Consider the following 17,275-nt stretch of genomic DNA (forward strand, 5'->3'; position numbering starts at 1 on the left):
TGGAGCCAGGCCACCTATTTGTGCCAAACGCGGTTAATGCAGCTTACATGGTAGGAAAGGGTTAAAAATAATGTGAAATGATAGCTGCCACAAGTCCTGTCTATGACACATCTGCACAGTTCCTAAAATGTCCAGCGAGAGTATCTAGGGCCTTTGGAAAATGACTATAACCCAAGTGTGCTGTATGGTAAGATACATTGCACACTTGTTACATGTTGCACAAAAGTTGCAACACAGGAAAAGGACTAAGGGAAACAAAGTCTCCCAGTATGACTGTCTTAAGGGGCATGTCAGTTTCCCCATAATAAGTGAGCAAAAGCCCAGAGGAGTGCAGCTGAAGGCTGTGCTACTCTAGCAAAGTCAGTCAATGGTGTCTAAACAGCAGCAAAAAGTTTGGGGGTGTCCACATGGAGGGAAAACACTAAGTCCCACCCATCTTCCTGTCTGTTGTGATCCGAGAGTCTCTTTGGTTAATAGTCCTCCCTGTGTGGTTTCTGTGAAAGCAGCAGGTCTCCCTTGAAGCTGCAGAGAGACCAGACTTTCTGGCTTCTGAAAACCACACTCTCGTACCTCATGAATGGGGTCCCCCTAGCGGGGTGGCCTACTGCAACAAAAGACTAAGTAAGACATGTCAGTTCACTGTCATAGATACAGAGAGGCGGGAGCTGGCTTCCTATTGAGACAGTTACATATGAAAGGTTGTTGGGTTTCCTGTCTCCTTTGTTATCCTCGGTTATCCCCCTGGGGCCCTGTTTGAAGTACCCTCTACTGATATGATAATCGCTGCCACCAGCTGCAGGGCCTAACAAGATAGCAGGGCGGTTCCATGGAGCCTTTGTCAGTTAATCAGGCTGACCATGGCAGCAGGAAGTTTTGCCTCCACTTACTAGAGTGACATTGGGGGTCATTCCGAGTTTGGAGGCAGCCATTAGCACCATGGCTGCCTCCAAACCCGGGTCCGGTGTCTCTGAATGGGGACTTACCGGGTCATTCCAACCTTGGAGGACCCGGTAAGTCCCCATTCAGAAAACCATTACCCATTCCCATTTGAGCCCCCATAGGGCTCAATGGGAATGGGGAAGGAGCTAATAACGGGCCCGCAAATTGCGGGCACGTTATTAGCTCCAAGGTCCCTTAACGGGTCCTGCTAAGAACGGCTGGTCAGACCAGCCGTTCCTGGTGGGACCCGCTAAGGGTCCTCGGAATGTGGTGGTAGGGGGTTAATGGCACCGGCATCCTTACCGGTGCCCTTAACCCCCTCCTGCCATACTCGGAATGAAGCCCATTGTGCCCTCTTCAGCTGGCACATTCCAACTAAATATGACAAGGGCAGATTGTGCCTATAGGCTGTGTCCACCAAGAAAACACAGATCTATGCGTTTGTCCTTGTGCCGGCATAGGAACATGTATGTGGATTAGCCCCACACATTTTCCTGAGGTCGATCTACCACCATTAGATTTATTAAACATTTTTAAAAAGCCCAGGCAAGCACACGTCCACCATGCGGGTGGTCAAATTCCTCACAGTCCCTGTTGAGGTGTCTCAGAAATCTGCCACAGAGGCTGAAGTACAGAGAATGCGCTCTGTGCAAAAATGCAACCCTGTCACACTGTGCACACAGCCAGAGGTTTACGGAAACCTCCCCTTTTCCAAGGTGCCCTACTCCCCCTGCTGCTGGAGCAGCTCTGTAACTTCAGTTTATGTGAGATGGCAGGAGAACCATTCCCACAGAAAGCAGCATAAGTCAAATCCGCAGGGTGGATCCAGTGAGGCAAAAGTTCAAAAAAGGTCCTGTCCGATTGTCAGTAAGAGCAGCATGAGGGGGCAGAGAGGCATGGAATGGGAAATCCCACATCACTGCAATCTCCCATTAACATGTTCTCCAGTTCCTTGCTAAACTCTGCAAGATTCACTCAAGAGCAAGAGAAAGGCCTCCACTGAAACAGGATGAACGGCTTTTCAGCACCATAGGCCGAACTTCAAGGAACCTAAGACCTTCACATGGCTTCACTGAACAGTGCAGGTAGTCCTGGGACCCTGAATAATGCTGAATGCATGCAGGAGCTTTTTCACAGAGTGACCGATGAGATGCTGAGCAGGAAAGATAAAAGGTGGGAGAAAGATTACTCAAGATGTCCCAGAAAGCAGGGTTCGCTATACCTCAGCTTAGAAGTGGCACTGAGGCTACAGGATGCTGAAAGAGACAGACTGCAGTGAGGGTGCAAGAGAAGAGGGCACTGCAAGGCAACTACAACTGCATAACAGGCAGCCCTAATGATCAGGGGAAAGACTCTGGGCAGCAACCAACTTCCCTTCTCTCCGTGTTCTACTTTTTGAGCAGGCTGTGAGACTGCAGGGAGTGGCTGTGGGGGCAATATGTTCTCTGCCAGCGCAGGGGGCCTCCTGTGGCCATGAAGATACTTCTCTTCTATTTGCGCAATACAGAGGTTGGGCATTCTAATCCCAGGAAACAGAAACCAAGCTTTCCATTCTGGCCAGTACTGCAGATGGGGGGCATCCCCGCAGCGAGAGAGCATGGGAGAAAAATCAGAGGGGCAAGGTGACTTCCCCCGCCTCTTGCTTTTTGCATATGGCAACACAGGCAGAAAGAAGGTAAGCGTCATAACGTAGGGGGACACCAAGGTGCAAACGACCATCGGCGTCAACCGGCCGGGGAGGCAACAAAGCCCCCACAAACACTCTGTAGGGCCTCAGGCAAAACTAGGGGACTAAAAGAAGTCACCAGTGAGGAAGAAGCCAGATCGCTTGGTACTCCAGACTGAGTACCTGAGTTATTCTGTGCATGCAGAAGAATTTCTTTTCGAGCATTATCCTGCTCGTTGGAGCTGAGGTTGTGAGCTTCTCCCTGCTCCGGTGCGATTTGACCCGGGCTTGGGTACGCTGGGCTGAGCAACATAGCTTCCTGCTTGGTTGCTTTCGGTTTAGTCTGAGCATAGACCTGAGACCGTTAGCTTCACCTTGCTCCGGTGAGGTCTTGTCGCCCTGTTGACTGGAACGGCGGAAAAGTTAGTGGTGTGGACACATACAGCGACTAACAATGCGGTCTAGCACGGTACGAGTGTACAAGTGTTTTTCTGACATCGAAGAGAACTCACCGGATGACAGGAGCATGGCCACCGGGCTGGAGGCGAAGCCTAAGCAGCATTAACCCGCGTAAAGCAAAACATAGGTGGCTGCGAGAAAGTTTTCCGCCCGGAACAAAACTGAAGCGAGAACCCCAGCCGGGGTTGCCGTGACCACAAGGCGGCACAAGCAGCCACACGAGGAAAGGTTTTCATCAGGGAACTGGAGGCGTGTCAATTTCACAGGCGGATACACGCATGGACAACACAACGCCTCTAAGCAAGTGCGCAAAGATCTTGCAAGGCACGGTTTATCTAGATCTGTGTCGATTTCAAGGAACATAAATTGGCCAAACCAGCGGAAGAGCACTGCGGAAACAGGGCAGGACTATTTTTAACCGAGTCAAAGACGCAGAGGCAATTTCATCGCGGCTATCCGAGAAGGATCAGTAGCATTGGCACAGAACAAAGGCAAACAAGCTAATTCACAGCACAGCGCACACAGTGCAGACAAAGTTAAAACCCGTTGTTTAACGTTCACGGACAAGAAAGAAGACTTTTTTGGCAACAAGCCAGCACACGCAGGCATAAAATAATGGCCAGTAAGAAGGGCTCAAAACTATTGGAGTGGGCAATGGCAGCTGAGGAAGTGCTGGGCATGGGTACGGAAAAGGCTGGAGGAAGATTCGGAAGAAGAAGATGAAGAGATTGTAGAGCTCAAGGAAGCGGAAGAACCCCCAAAAAGGAAAGCCAAAGAGAACAAGAATCCAGCTTCAACAGAGAAACAAAGGACTGCAGACACTGGGGGAAAAAGAACACTAAGAAAGGTAAACAAGAAGCACGCATTAATGAAATGATGGATAGTTTTGCAAACAAGTATTTCATACAGCAAGAAATGTTAGTAAATGCAACATTTGACAGATTAGAGAAAATGGTGACTGACTTGGGGGGAAAACATCTAATAAACACAGGGGCAAAAGATATTGAGATACTGGGAGAAGATCAGAGTGGACCTTTCCGGGCATGGGTAGAGGGTGCCAGTGCAATGCAGAGTGACACAGGGCGGCCTGTCACAAATGGGCCCATAATAGCACCACCACCAGCAGATGGCACATGCCTGGCAACAGACTGCGTCAACCGGGACACTCCTCCAGAAACCCTGCAAGAGCAAAGCTCGGTAGTTACAACTCCACAACTACTAGAAACGCTAAAAGACCTGAAAAAAGAGATATTAAACAGATTCAAGAGATCATTAGGTTGGAATATTGAACGGGTGGCAAAGGAAACAACATGGAGGAAAGAATACATAGAAATCTTCTCGCTACTAGAGGCCCAACAAAAAGGTTATGTAGGGATCCCCCAAAAATTAAGGAGAAAATATTGGCAAGGAAATCATAGGTCGAGTATAGTTGGGATAATTGGCTCAAGGCTTTCAACATAATGGCAACAGTGATTTAGGAAAATCTGTGAATGAAGACCGGATATTATTTGCATATGTAGACAAAATCCAGGATGTAAGGGAAGTTTTTGGAGGGGAAGCATGTCTCACCGATGACGAGCAGTTTAGGGGGGCCATGGCAGTATGTCCAGAAAGAGAATGGGATGAGGTATAGAACAGCCTATACATTCAGGGGGTGTTGAAGACCAAAACACCATGCTGTGCAGAAAAGAGTACAACACACACAAAAACCACAAAGACGAGTAGCAGTAAAAGCACAGAGCCAGTAAATCAGAATAAAAGCGAGCAGCCCTTTCAGAAAAAAACAGCCATGGGTGGCTATGTCAAATACCCGCAGCCAGAATACAAACAAACCACAAAACAAAAATAGGAGCAACATTACATGTTGGAAATTCGAGAAAGGGTACTGCTCCTGGGGCAGGCAGTGCAGATATAAACATGCTTGTACAAAATGTGGGGTGGAGCACAACAGCAGCGGGTGTCCCAGATTACCAAATAAAGGTCCCAAAAAAGAGGAACAATAAGAGGCCGGAGGCCAAAGCTGGCCCAACCCAAAAAGAGATGGGAAATAGGGGCCTTCAGGGGGAAAAGGAGAGGAATGCAGGACGCAGGACCCAGATCAGCAGGGAAAACACCCATTAGAGTCATGGAATTCATGCATTTAACAGCTACTTACCAAGACAAAGAGTTAGGGCAGTCTATAAAAATGGTTTCCTGTACGGTTTCGACATCCCCTTCAAGGGGCAAGGGTCAATAGTAATTCCAAAAAATCTAAAATCTGCTATTGAGAATACAGCAATAGTAAGGAATAAAATACAGAAATAATTAGATTTAGGCATTATTGGAGGACCTTGGGAGGAAATGCCATTCAGGGAATACACCTGCTCATCCTTGGGACTGGTGCCCAAAAAGCAACCGGGTCAATTCAGATTAATACATCATTTGTCCTACCCCCAGGGCCAGTCGGTGAATGGTGGGATACCCGAAATGGAAACAGCAGTGACATACACGCATTTCCATGAGGCACTCAGAGTAATTAAAAAATGTGGGAGAAATGCTTTAATGGCTACATTAAACATAGAGTCAGCTTTTAGATTACTGCCGGTACACCCCAACTCACAACCTTGGTTAGGATTCACATTTGACAAAAAAAAGGTACATAGACAAATGTCTGCCAATGGGGTGTGCGATATCAGGTGCATTATTTGAATTATTGAGTTCATTTTTTCAATGGGCATTCGTGAAATAACGACCAGGAGCCCAAGTAGTGCACTACATGGGTGATTCTCTGCTGATAGGTCTGCCAGGCACAGGGGAATGCCAGGAATCACTGGCGGAAATGATAAGAATGGGAGCACAGTGGGGCATACCACTGGCAAAAGAAAAGACCACCAACCCAGCCACTAACATCATTTTTCTGGGGATAAAGGTAGAGTCAACGACAGGGGAACGTAGGGTCCCAGGGGGGAAGGTATGAGAACTACTCCTAAAACTCATAGCACTGAGGGGTAAGGATAAGGGAACTGTTAGGGAAATACAGTCACTAGCGGGTAGCTTCCATTTTGAAGCCAGTGTGATCCTGCAAGGGAAAGTCTTTTCAAGGAGCGTGGAAAATAAAACCAAATGGCTGCAAGAAACCCCACCTACACATAAGTTTGGGGGAAGAAGTTAATAGAGACTTGTTGGTGTGGGAGGAATTTCTTTCTAAATTCAACGCTACAAAAATATGGCACATGCCATTAAACACAGACGAGAGGAGAGTGCTATTTACTGTTGCAGCTGGGAGCAAAGGTTTTGGAGCAATACTGGGCTTGGCTTGGTTTGCGGGAGCATGGCCAGAAGCGTGGCATTCACAGAGCCTGACTAAAAACATTACACTATTAGAGATCGTCCCCATCTGCCTGGCGCTCCATATTTGGGTCGACTGGTTAGCAAACACTGAACTAATTGCATGGTCAGATAACATGGCGTTAGTAGGAATAATAAACAGAAGAACAACTAAATGACATTTGGTTTTGCGTATACTAAGGGCCATAGCCATCATAACCCTCGACAAAAACATTGGGTTAAGGGCAAAGCACATTGCTGGCACAGACAATAACATTGCAGATGCACTATCTCGATTTGATTGGGTGACATTTGGTTGAATAAGCCCAGAGGCAGACAAATACATGACGGGAGATCCAAAAGAATGCTGGGAGGTAGTGACAGACAGAGAAATGAAGGCAGCACCCACGCCAGCGCCGGATGGCCGGGTAGAGATGCAACAGCAGTTACACACACCTCAGAGACGGGTGGCAGCAGGAACAAACCTCCTGCAGGAAACACAGAGCCTGCAACAGGGTTATTATTAGGTCTCGCCAAGAAGGCTTTGGCGAGCAACACCGCAGAGCAATACAGTAGGTGTCTGGAAGCGGTACTAAATGTTACAGGTTTATCACATGTAGAATCGGTAACAACAAAGGAGATTAACAACAAGGGTAAGAAAAAAAGATTGGGCAAAATGGCATTTAACTGCAGTAACTTCTTTTTCTAAACTTCAAGGAGGGTCATACCCAACACACAGCGCGTTACTAACGTATGCATTGAAAGGTTGGGGGAAGTTGGAGGGCCCACAGACGGACAGAAGACGCCCTTTGAATTTCAAGAAAATAGTAACTCTAATAGGTTTGCTAGAGGAGGTGTGCTCACATCCTTATGAAACACAGCTGTTTAGAGCAGCATTCTCCATTGCATATTTTGGGGCTTTCAGGCTAAGTAAACTCATCGCCTCAAGTACTAAAGCCAATCATGGCTTGGCATATGGAATATTCAGGTAAAAGAAGTCAGTATTGCAATAGAAATGCAAATATCCAAGACAGGGCAAAAAAGAGAAATTCATATATATTGCATAGAGGACAAAACGAACTGCCCGGTGTGTATCACCAACCCCATCAAGAGCCGCCCACACATGAGGGGTCGCTTCCTCGTCCACAGTGACGGGAGTGCTTTAAGTCAATTTCAATTTAAAGCAGTGCCCATGAAAACCATTGTAAAGGCAGGTTGAGACAACAGGGAGTACCGGACTCACTCCTTTAGAATAGGGGTGGCACTGGTAACAACCGCCTGGCAAGAGGGCGCGGGCCCAAAAAAGTCAAAATAATCGGGGGTTGGAAATCAGATTGTTACAAACGTTATATAAGACCGGAGTAATATGACGCTTTTCTCACAAACAGATCCAGATGTCCCGTTCAAATCAGCGTGTATAATTGGACACTCATTCATATTCAGGACCGGAAGATGGTCGGAAGACACAAAGGAGAGACCGGAATTGCAAAACACCATCACGTCATGATGGGGGTACAGGGGAATGATTTGGTCTGAGATTCATGACCGACTCGCAGACTTAGTAGCTTTCAGGGATCCACCTGAATTTTTTATCATACACCTGGGGGACAACGATCTGGTGGAACATGGAAGGAAACAGTTACTACCCGACAGCATCCCTGGCAGGCATTGCACACAACTGAAGAGAGACTGAGATATTCTACTCAGCAATATTGGCCAGAAAAGTATGGTTGGGAGCAAATTCATCCAAGGTCATAGACATAGCGAGGAAAATGTTCAATCGGGGGGTGGAAGAATTCTGCACAAGTAGAGGAATCCATTTCATCAGGCACAGTGCCATCTTATTGGAAAACCCTGAGCTGTTCCACAGAGATGGGACACACCTATCAGACAAAGGGATAGGCAATATCCATTCGGAAATGGTAAACAGTCTGGCCACAAAAGGATGTAGATAGGTAACCTTTGGGGGAACCTGCATGGCCGATAACCCATCCAGGTGTGGCGGCACGGGGCAGGGACACAACCCGGGACCTCATGCCCAAAAGTGTACATTTGTTTATTATGTGTGATTTTGTTATACTTTACAAAATACATCTTGGTTACAATTATGTTATGTGCAATAAAAACCACGCCTTTTATTGCCAACACTTACACTACGTTTCAGTCATCATTTGGTTATCCTATAATTGGGGAGCAGTCACTGACTCTTGGCTCAACTGATTATGGCCAATGCTGCGAGGGGGGGGGCGCCCCTGCAGCTAGAGAGCATGGAAGAATATTCAGAGGGGCAAGGTGGCTTTCCCCCCGCCTCTTGTATTTTGCATATGGCAACACAGGCAGGAAGAAGGCAAGCGGCGTAACATAGGGGGGACAACAAGGTGCTAACGACCGTCTGCGCCAGCCAGCCAGGGAGGCAACAAAGCCCCCACAAAAACTCTGTATTTTATTAGGGGAATAAAAGAAGACACCAGTGAGGGAGAAGCCAGATCGCTTGGTACTCCGGACGGAGCACCACAGTTATTCTGTGCACTCAGAAGACTTTCTTTTCCCAGATTCCATCCACCCAAAAAACAAAAAGGGAGAATAAAGGGAAAGCAGGGCAACGGACGGGGCCCACGACGTTGTGGGAATCAGTTGGCGGCACGGGCCAGGGACACAACCCGGGACCTCGTGCCCAAAAGTGTACATTTGTTTATTATGTGTGATTTTGTTATACTTTACAAAATACATTTTGGTTACAATGACGTTATGTGCAATAAAAAGCACAGCCTTTTATTGCCAACACGTACACTACGTTTCTGTCATCACTGGGTAATCATATAATTGGAGAACAGTCACTGCCTCTTGGCTCCACTGATTATTACACAGATGCACAGAAAGATGTGGCTTTGTGTGTGCGGCATAGAGTTTGTGCTTGTGCGGGGAGGAACGTGGTTGCCACGCCATTGTTGGTGAGACAAAAAAAAAATGGGACAGCCAACAACATAAAAGAGGGACTATCCCACGCCTTTCTCGCCCACTTCAACCCCTCCCTTTAACCTGAACCACCTCATGCCCCCATTTCAAAGTATCGGCATGTAAATTGCAAGGTGTTATGTTATGTTATGTTATGTTAATGCTTATAACGCCGGAGCTCACAGGCATCAGGGCATACGCCTGTCACTAGCCAGAGGAGCTGTTGCTCCATTTGACACTACATGCCTTTCTGTAGTCACTCTTTTCACAGCCAGTGTCCGTCTCTGTGGCACAGGCAGTAAACGCATACTTGTAAGGGTGGCAACATTGTGAACATGTTTCGATGGATATTCAGTTTATAAGTGTTGGTCACGCGGCCCTTTCCTCAAAACTCATCTTCCCTTTCCGTTTGAAAAAAATCAACTCGCGGGAGGAGGGTCCAGTTCAGGGATAGCCCTGACAAAACCGGGACGTCTGGTCACCCTAACTGTGTCTTGTTACGTGGGATTTGTGTAGCGCATGTCTGACATTTGCACAACCGTGTGGTGCCTGCAATCTTCTGGCTAGTTTGCTGACTTCCTGAGCTGTGGGGGCTAGGCATGGTGTGTCTGAGATTGTGAACACGTGAGGGGGCGGCCCACGCGGGGTGTTGAAAACCAGCGGCTCTCGGCCATCACCCGTATATAGCATTGTGAAGAGGGAAACGGGGGCAGGGGAGAGCGACCGGGAAGGCGGGGGCGAGACGCACAGAAGGAAGAGAGGACGGGGAGGGGGTTGCTGGGCCATTGAAAAGAGCGGAGAGGGGCTAGCATAGAGAAGGGGGGGGCAGGAGATAAATACAGCAAAGAGGCCAGGGGAGAAACGGGGAGAGCGAAGGAAGTGTTCCTGGAAAGAAGAGGGAACGTCAGGGCAGGAGGGGAGGCAGCGGGCAGATTGTGAACGCGCTTTCCTAGAGAGTGCGAGTGACTGGCCGGGAATGCAATGCCGGTGGTGTGTCAGAAAGCGAGACAGTGAGCCACGAGAGAGAGAGGCGTGGGCTACACGTGAGAGCAGCGAGCCTGAAAGAAAGAGATGCACTGGGGAAAAAAAGGAAACAGCGAGAGAGAGAGAGAGAGAGAGAGGTGGGCGACAATGAGAGCTGGTAAAGCTGGGAGATGATGGAGAGGGGGGAGACACGAGGAAAGTACCAGTGAGAAGCTCTTCAAAGCAAGTGATGCTACAGGTGGGAAAAGATGAGAGACAGCACGTCTCTCAAACTATGCCCTCCTCCTCGCTCCCGTACACATTACAATGCATTCCCCTACCTGGCGCCCTGCCTCTGCTCCTCTCCAGAGCAGTGTTTTGCAACGGTACTAGAATTGCAAGAAGCACAGCGAAAGAACGTGCGTCTTAAAATCACCCCTGACTGTCGGGCATGTTTCCCCACTGCATGCAGCTTTACCTGGCCCCTGCTCCACCCCAATCCCCCACCGTCCGCGCCGGGGACATGCCGAAGACCCTTGGCCAGACACAGGTGCGCCTGCAGCCCTAGAGCAGAGCTCTCCTGGGCTGGGAAGTTAGACTTCCAGGCTGGGAACAGCCGATCGCTGCAGGCGCGGTGTTGTGTGACTAGAGACTGCGGGTTTGTGTTCCAAGCAGGCAATTGAAATCAAGCGAAGCAACGCTGTCTCGGCATGGGAGCTTAATGAGCTGTGACATCAGTACATCACCTTCAGGACGCCGGTTCGATCCCCTGGGGCGGGGTCTGGCACAAAACATAAGTGTCATTTTCCCAACCCGGGCGAAGCAAGTGCGGGAACACGGGCTGATGTCTCTGAAAAGTATAATAATGTTGGGCGTTCTGGCCAGCGCCCCCCGCAAGTGTACTGCACTACATGGTCCCGGGACACACAGCTGCTACATCCGAGAAGACACATTAAATATGGAAGCCCAGATAGGTTCTCAGAAAGATAAAAGTGATCTTCCGGCTAGGAAGGACTCATTCACACGGGATAAGGAAGGGCCCCTTTGAAACGTTGCCCCCACGCGGGGGTGGACAGGTGAGGGGGGAATTCACACGGATAATACCACGTGTTCGCATACCGATTTCACGCTACGTTGTTCAAAGGGTACAATATCCAATGGTTTGGGCCAAAGTGAGTTTCGGTGACGCTCAAATGCCAGGTGGGACGGCCTGACTGGCGGTAGCGTCCGGCCAATGAAACAAAAAGTTGCCCCGACCACCACTACACCCCTGCCCGGTTAGTGCTGGAGGGGTGGATGGGTACTACACTTTTGTTTAACCCCCTGCTCCCGTGGTGAAGCGGGGAGGTTCATAGCAATGGGGCGCCGATGCGAAACGCCCGGCGCCAGCACGAGAGCAGGGTGCATTTTATTATAATCAGGCGCCTGCCGCGCCTTCTCCCAGCATGCCAGTTCTGGTGGGGAGCCCTTGAAAGACTCACCCGAGCTGGCGTCGCAGGGGCACACTGTGACACACTGGGCAGTCGCCGTTCCCACCGGCCCAAGCCTAAAGCCGGCCCTGAATGCCAGTAAAGACATACATCAAAAAAAGAACCAGGGCCACCCCACTGACTGTTGAGTTCAGGGCAGAAGCCCAAAACATATAATCGGGAGACACAAATGCGACATGCAGAATGTGCAATACAACAGGAAGTGACCTCAGACGATGGGCAGGGAGAGCAAAGAAATGCAGTCCTTTTTTAGGAAATGTGGGAATATTCGGTTCAATGGGATTAATTTGCTTGATTGGCACTAGCACACATGCCCTCCTCTTCCAACTTAGGTTGCGCTGGCCTTTGAGTATGGTATATGTTGAACTCTCGTTGAACTAATACGTATTTTATTATTTTTGAATTTCCTCAACTGCTTGCCTTTTAGGATCCTGGTGTTATTGATGTGAAATGTCTACCTTTTTGAGTATGGAATGTAAAAGGGTTTTATCGGTGTTGTAACATTGTAAAGGTATGTTATGTACCCTATAACATTAATTTGAACAGGTTTTTTTATACACAGTGGCCCTCTGCATGGAGGTTACCAGCTAAACAGGAAGTACTGATTCCATTAAACGGAGTGATTTTCATCAACCACTGACTACTTTGCTGGTCTGACATCACTCATTTGTTTTAAATGTGCAGTTTGCTTCCCTGTTAGGTCTGTGCAGTGGGGGTTTACCTTTAGGGGTAGGCAGCCACTGGTCAGCGTGGAGCTTTGGCTTGGAATGTAGATGTGTACATAACAAACGCAAAACAGAAAAGAGGCCAGGTGAGCACTAATTGCAGGCTCGCATGCAATGGTGATTGTGTTGGGCCCGTTGAGCTCAAACAAGTGACACCATGCCATTCTCCCTCAACCGGTCTAAGCTGACAGCGGCCTCTCTCTCTGAAAATAGACTCTGAGCCCTGTCCACTTGCGTGTACCCTTGGCATGTGCCCTTGGAGACAGAGGGACTCATCAGGATCTTGGCGGTATCCCGGCGGTAACTGCGTTGGTTTACCGCAACTCGATCTGGCGTGATTTGCACCAGATCCCGAGTTGAGGTGGCGCTGTAATTCCCAATTTTATTTAAAGTCCCTAGGACTGTATAGAGTTTTTTTTGGCGCCATTACCGCGGGTGGTAATAGCGCCGACATTAATAGCGCCAGTGGTAACAGTGCCGAAAAATGGCAGAAAGCTGAAAGCTGGAGGTAAATCTCCAGCTTTCCGTCCAAACTTGGGATTGGTTGGTGCAGTAATACGGCGGTACTGCCGCATTTTTGCCACTCTGCCCAACCCCTGATGAAGGCCTGTGTCTGTCTCTCAGCCAGGGGAGGACTGGCCTACATGGAACTCTGAACATTTTCCGGTGGGCTTCTGCAGAAAAGGGCCTTCTTTGGCTGGGTATCCTGGTTTTCTGCTCCTTTTTCCCCCCATCTCCGACTCACCTCCAACCCTTTCCATCCTTCGTCATCCCCCACATCCCTTTGAAGAAAATAATTACTTTTTCATCCCTGTATACAGGGCCAAGTGCGCTTTACAATTCACTAATTGGGCCAATTTTGCGCAAACTTTCTTGTGCGAGAAACCTTCTCCCCCCTCTAGTTAGGACGGTTGGGCATTCTCCAACGGTGTGGTATAAGGTCACTTTAAAAAACATGTCCAGGTTCTGTTTTGGGGTCCCAATCCACTGCGGCTCTCAGTGTGGACGGGGGCGCCACACGTGGGGATTTAGGGGTGCACCATAATACGTGTGTCATCTGGCGTTGAGTGCACGCCAGGTATCCTCTTGCTCGCAGAGCTGGTCTTTGGGCAGGATTTTCCAGGATCCGAGATCTGGCAAAGCATTCTCAGAAAACTACTCCTGCTCATTCATGTAAACAACCTGCTTTTGTTCCTGAGACCAGGATTCGAACTCGCATCATCAGGAACAAGTTGGAGGACTTACCCCCCCAGACTACTGGAATTTCTGGTAAGAAGACGTGTGAATATTCCTGTCAGACTTGTAGTATTCAAGAACAGCTTTGTAAAAATGTGGGCCTTTTCTAATTTGCTTGCAACATTACAGGAAACTCCTCCTTTCTTTAATGGTGTATTCATGAATCTCCAGAAATGTAAATATTTATTTATAGGGGGAGGGAGGAGCCGAGAAAAATCTCGTCAGTTCCCTTCTTCCCTTAATTTACAACCCCTAGCTCCTAACCTCCCTGCGACCCCGACCCCCCCCTGCCCTCGCGCCGCATGTTGGTGGTGGGATACCACACTTGATGGTCCAGCACTGCAGTTGCTCCGTAAACTGCCATTCTCAGAGTTTGCAAACATGTCGGACTCAGAGCGGCTGCTCTGTAATCCAACAAGAAAAGCCTTGGATGGAGCAAAACCGAGTCTGGTGATAGTCTGGGAAGCAAGGGCCGGAGAGAGTACGGGGCCCGTGGACTCCACCGGGCTGCTGACGGTAACCTAAACTGGTCAAAATACCAGGAAAGCCTAAGCCTCTATTGTATCAGGATCAGGGGAGGTAACTGTGGCAACGAAAGAGCCCAAACACCACCTACCTGAATGCCATGGCATTAACCCTGCTGTCAGAAGCGGGAAAATGCTGCCTTTTTCCAGCAACTCCCACAAAACAAGAGGAGAGATCCCCAGAAGAAGAGAGAACTTTCAGAAGATTGATGCCCTTAAGCAAAAGTGTGCCCCCAGAAATGGTGAAATCTAGCACAGACTTCCCCTAAAATTGCTGATTTTCCTCAACTAAGAGCACCTACAAAACAACTGCATAGACCCCAAACCATCCCCCAAAACAAGTGTCAAAGTACCTAAAGAGAGCAGAATTCCTTCCCAAAAAATGTTGATTCACCCGAACACAAGAGGGCTTCCCCAATATAACAACAATCTCGCCCTGAAATAAGGAACCACATGAATTAGTCCATGTGATGTCTCCCTTAAAACAAGTGCAGATTCCACAAAAGAGTGCTGACAAAAAAATCCCCTTTTAATAAGACTTCCCCAAGAATGAGTGCAGAGTCCAGACTACCCCAAAATCGAGTATAGACAAACCCAGGAACAAGCACAGAATCCACCAAAACAGTCCAGACTACCCCAAAAACGAGTATAGACAAAATCGAGAACAAGCACAGAATCCACCAAAAATTGCAGACTACCCCAAAAACGAGAATAGACAACCACAAGAACAAGTGCAGACTACCAAGAAAAAGTGCATAATCCACCTAAAAAAAGTGTAGAGTACCCCAAAATTGCGTGCAGACAACCCCACGAACAAGTGCAGAATCCACCAAAAAAGTGCAGACTACCCCCAAGAAAATATGCAAAGTCCACATGAAACAAGCGCAAATGACCTCAAAAACAAGTGCAGACTATTTTCACCACAAACACACATTGTCCCCACCTAAAATATGCGTGATGTTCTACAAAAGTGCTGTTTCCCAGTGAAATAGCTGCTGACCCCAAAAGAAAAATGCACACTACCCCCACCCCCAAAAATGGCACACTACCCACAAAACCATGTACAGCCTTCCTCAAAAGTAAGTGTTGAATCCACCTAAAACAAGTACAGACTACCCACAAGAACAATGGCATAATCCAACTAAAACAAGCACAAACTACCCAAAGAACAGGGTAGCAGCCACCATAAAAAAGCACCAACTACCCAAAAAACAAGCGCAGACTACCAGCAAAGAAGTGCTGACCAAACCAAAATTAAATGCTGACGATACAAAAGCAAGGCAAAAACACTGCAGCCTACCCATGAAACAAGTGCTGTCCTCACCTAACTTAATTGCTGCCTGCCCCCAAAACAAGCGCTGACTCCACCTAAAGCATGTTCAGACTGCCGCAAAACGAGCGCTGGCGCCCGAATCGGGAGCAGGCTTCTTTTGAGAAGGGAGGTCCGAGTCGTACATCAAAAGTGCTCGATTGCACAACCCCCAGTGTTATGTATCGCTTTTACTTCTGTATCTTATGCTGTACAATTCTGGTTACGTGGACAGAAGTCAAACATAGCTAGAAACATCCCCTCGAGGGGGGTAAGCTGTCTTACTGAAGAGCGATGTCCGCAATTTACCTTGAGCTTGTTCGGGGTTGTTGTCCGGCCGTGCACGCTCTGGGCGACTGGTCCAAAACCTCAGCTGGACCACCAGGACCGACCCCAGTATCCAAGCGGGGATCCTCTGGCTCGGGGAGTGGAGAATCCAGGCGGGTCGGTCGATCCTGAGGAGCACAAGGTCCAGGCTGCGGTCTCTCAGCAGGGGAGTGTAGGGTCCAGGCGGTGTCCCTCGGCAAAGAAGGGTGCAAGGTCGAGGCGTGGGTCCCCCAGAACAGAGGTTTGCAGGGTCCAACCGGGGGTACCTCAGCTCAGAGGCAAATAGGGTCCGGGGGAGGGTTTTCCCGCACTCTGGAACGTTGGGCGCAGGTGGAACCCCCCCAACACTGAGAAGCAGGTTGCAGGCGGCGTCCGCAGCATTGAGAAGTAGGATGGCGAAGTGTGGCCCCTGTGCGGAGGGCGTGGGCGTGTACGGTTCCTCGGCACTGGCGATTGCAGGGTTCAGGCGGGGGTCTCCCAGCAAAGCGGCTTACAGGGTCCAGGTGGGGGCCCTTCACTGAGGAGTTGAAGGTCCCTCGTCACTGAGTGCGGGTCTTGGCGCCCCCCGAGCACAGGGCCGTACAGGGTCCGAGGAGTGCAAAGTTCAGGCGGGGTTGCTTGTTCACAGAGGCCGTCTGGTTCGGGAGGAGCGCACCTCAGCATAGGTAAGGTGTCACTGTCCAGGAGTGTGGAACGCTCTCACAGGTGAGTGGCGGGTCCCAGCCAGCGTGCCTCACGCAGAGGGTGTCAGAGTGCCAGTATCCAGGCTGGAGTCTCTGAGTGCAGGTGAGGGCAGAGACTCCGCATCCCCCGAGGGTCCCTCGCCACAGAGGAGGGAGCTGACGGTGCCAGTGTCCAGGCGAGGGACGCTCCACAGGGAGGCGGCCAAGAGGGAGACGCGCACTTTCCACCGGACAGGCTGTCAATGAGACCGAAGCCCCCGCCCCTCTGAGCCCAGAGCACAGGCAGGAAGGCAATGAAACCACAGACAGCGGCGCCTAACCCCTTCGCTGCCAGAGGCAAGGCGAGCCAGTCTCCAGACAGGAGGTGAACTTACGTTATGATTGCTAGCCGCCAGGAGCGTGTACTCCATCACTGCCACCCCCAGGAGAGAGGAAAGCGGGATTACCCATCACCCAGAGCCTCGAGAATAGAGGTGGGAGTAACCCTTTCAGTGCCACAGCCCAGGAGCCATTTGGGTTACACCATCAGTGCCAACCTCGAGGAGGATGGCGATAGTAATCCAACACAGAGAGATGTGAGAATAACTCACAACCGCCAGGAAGGGATAACGCCCTGAGTACTGACTGACCTGTCATCTTCCTTACACTTCCTTACACTCGTATTAACAGAGCATGCAAAACGACACGGAGGAG

At 49.4% G+C, this 17,275-nt stretch overlaps 1 protein-coding gene across 1 annotated transcript in view; it reads right to left on the reverse strand.

The window, feature by feature from the left end:
* The window catches only part of GPR4 (G protein-coupled receptor 4), a 548,710-nt gene extending 531,661 nt beyond the window's left edge, over nucleotides 1-17,049 (reverse strand). Inside the window, exon 1 of the mRNA XM_069644709.1 lies at nucleotides 15,882-17,049. The gene's annotated coding sequence lies outside the window, so the exon portion shown is untranslated. The remainder of the gene's footprint in view (nucleotides 1-15,881) is intronic.
* Nucleotides 17,050-17,275: the final 226 nt, after the last annotated feature.

Source organism: Ambystoma mexicanum, chromosome 2p, assembly GCF_040938575.1.
Source record: "Ambystoma mexicanum isolate Mex_15411 chromosome 2p, UKY_AmexF1_1, whole genome shotgun sequence".
Classification (NCBI taxonomy): domain Eukaryota; kingdom Metazoa; phylum Chordata; class Amphibia; order Caudata; family Ambystomatidae; genus Ambystoma; species Ambystoma mexicanum.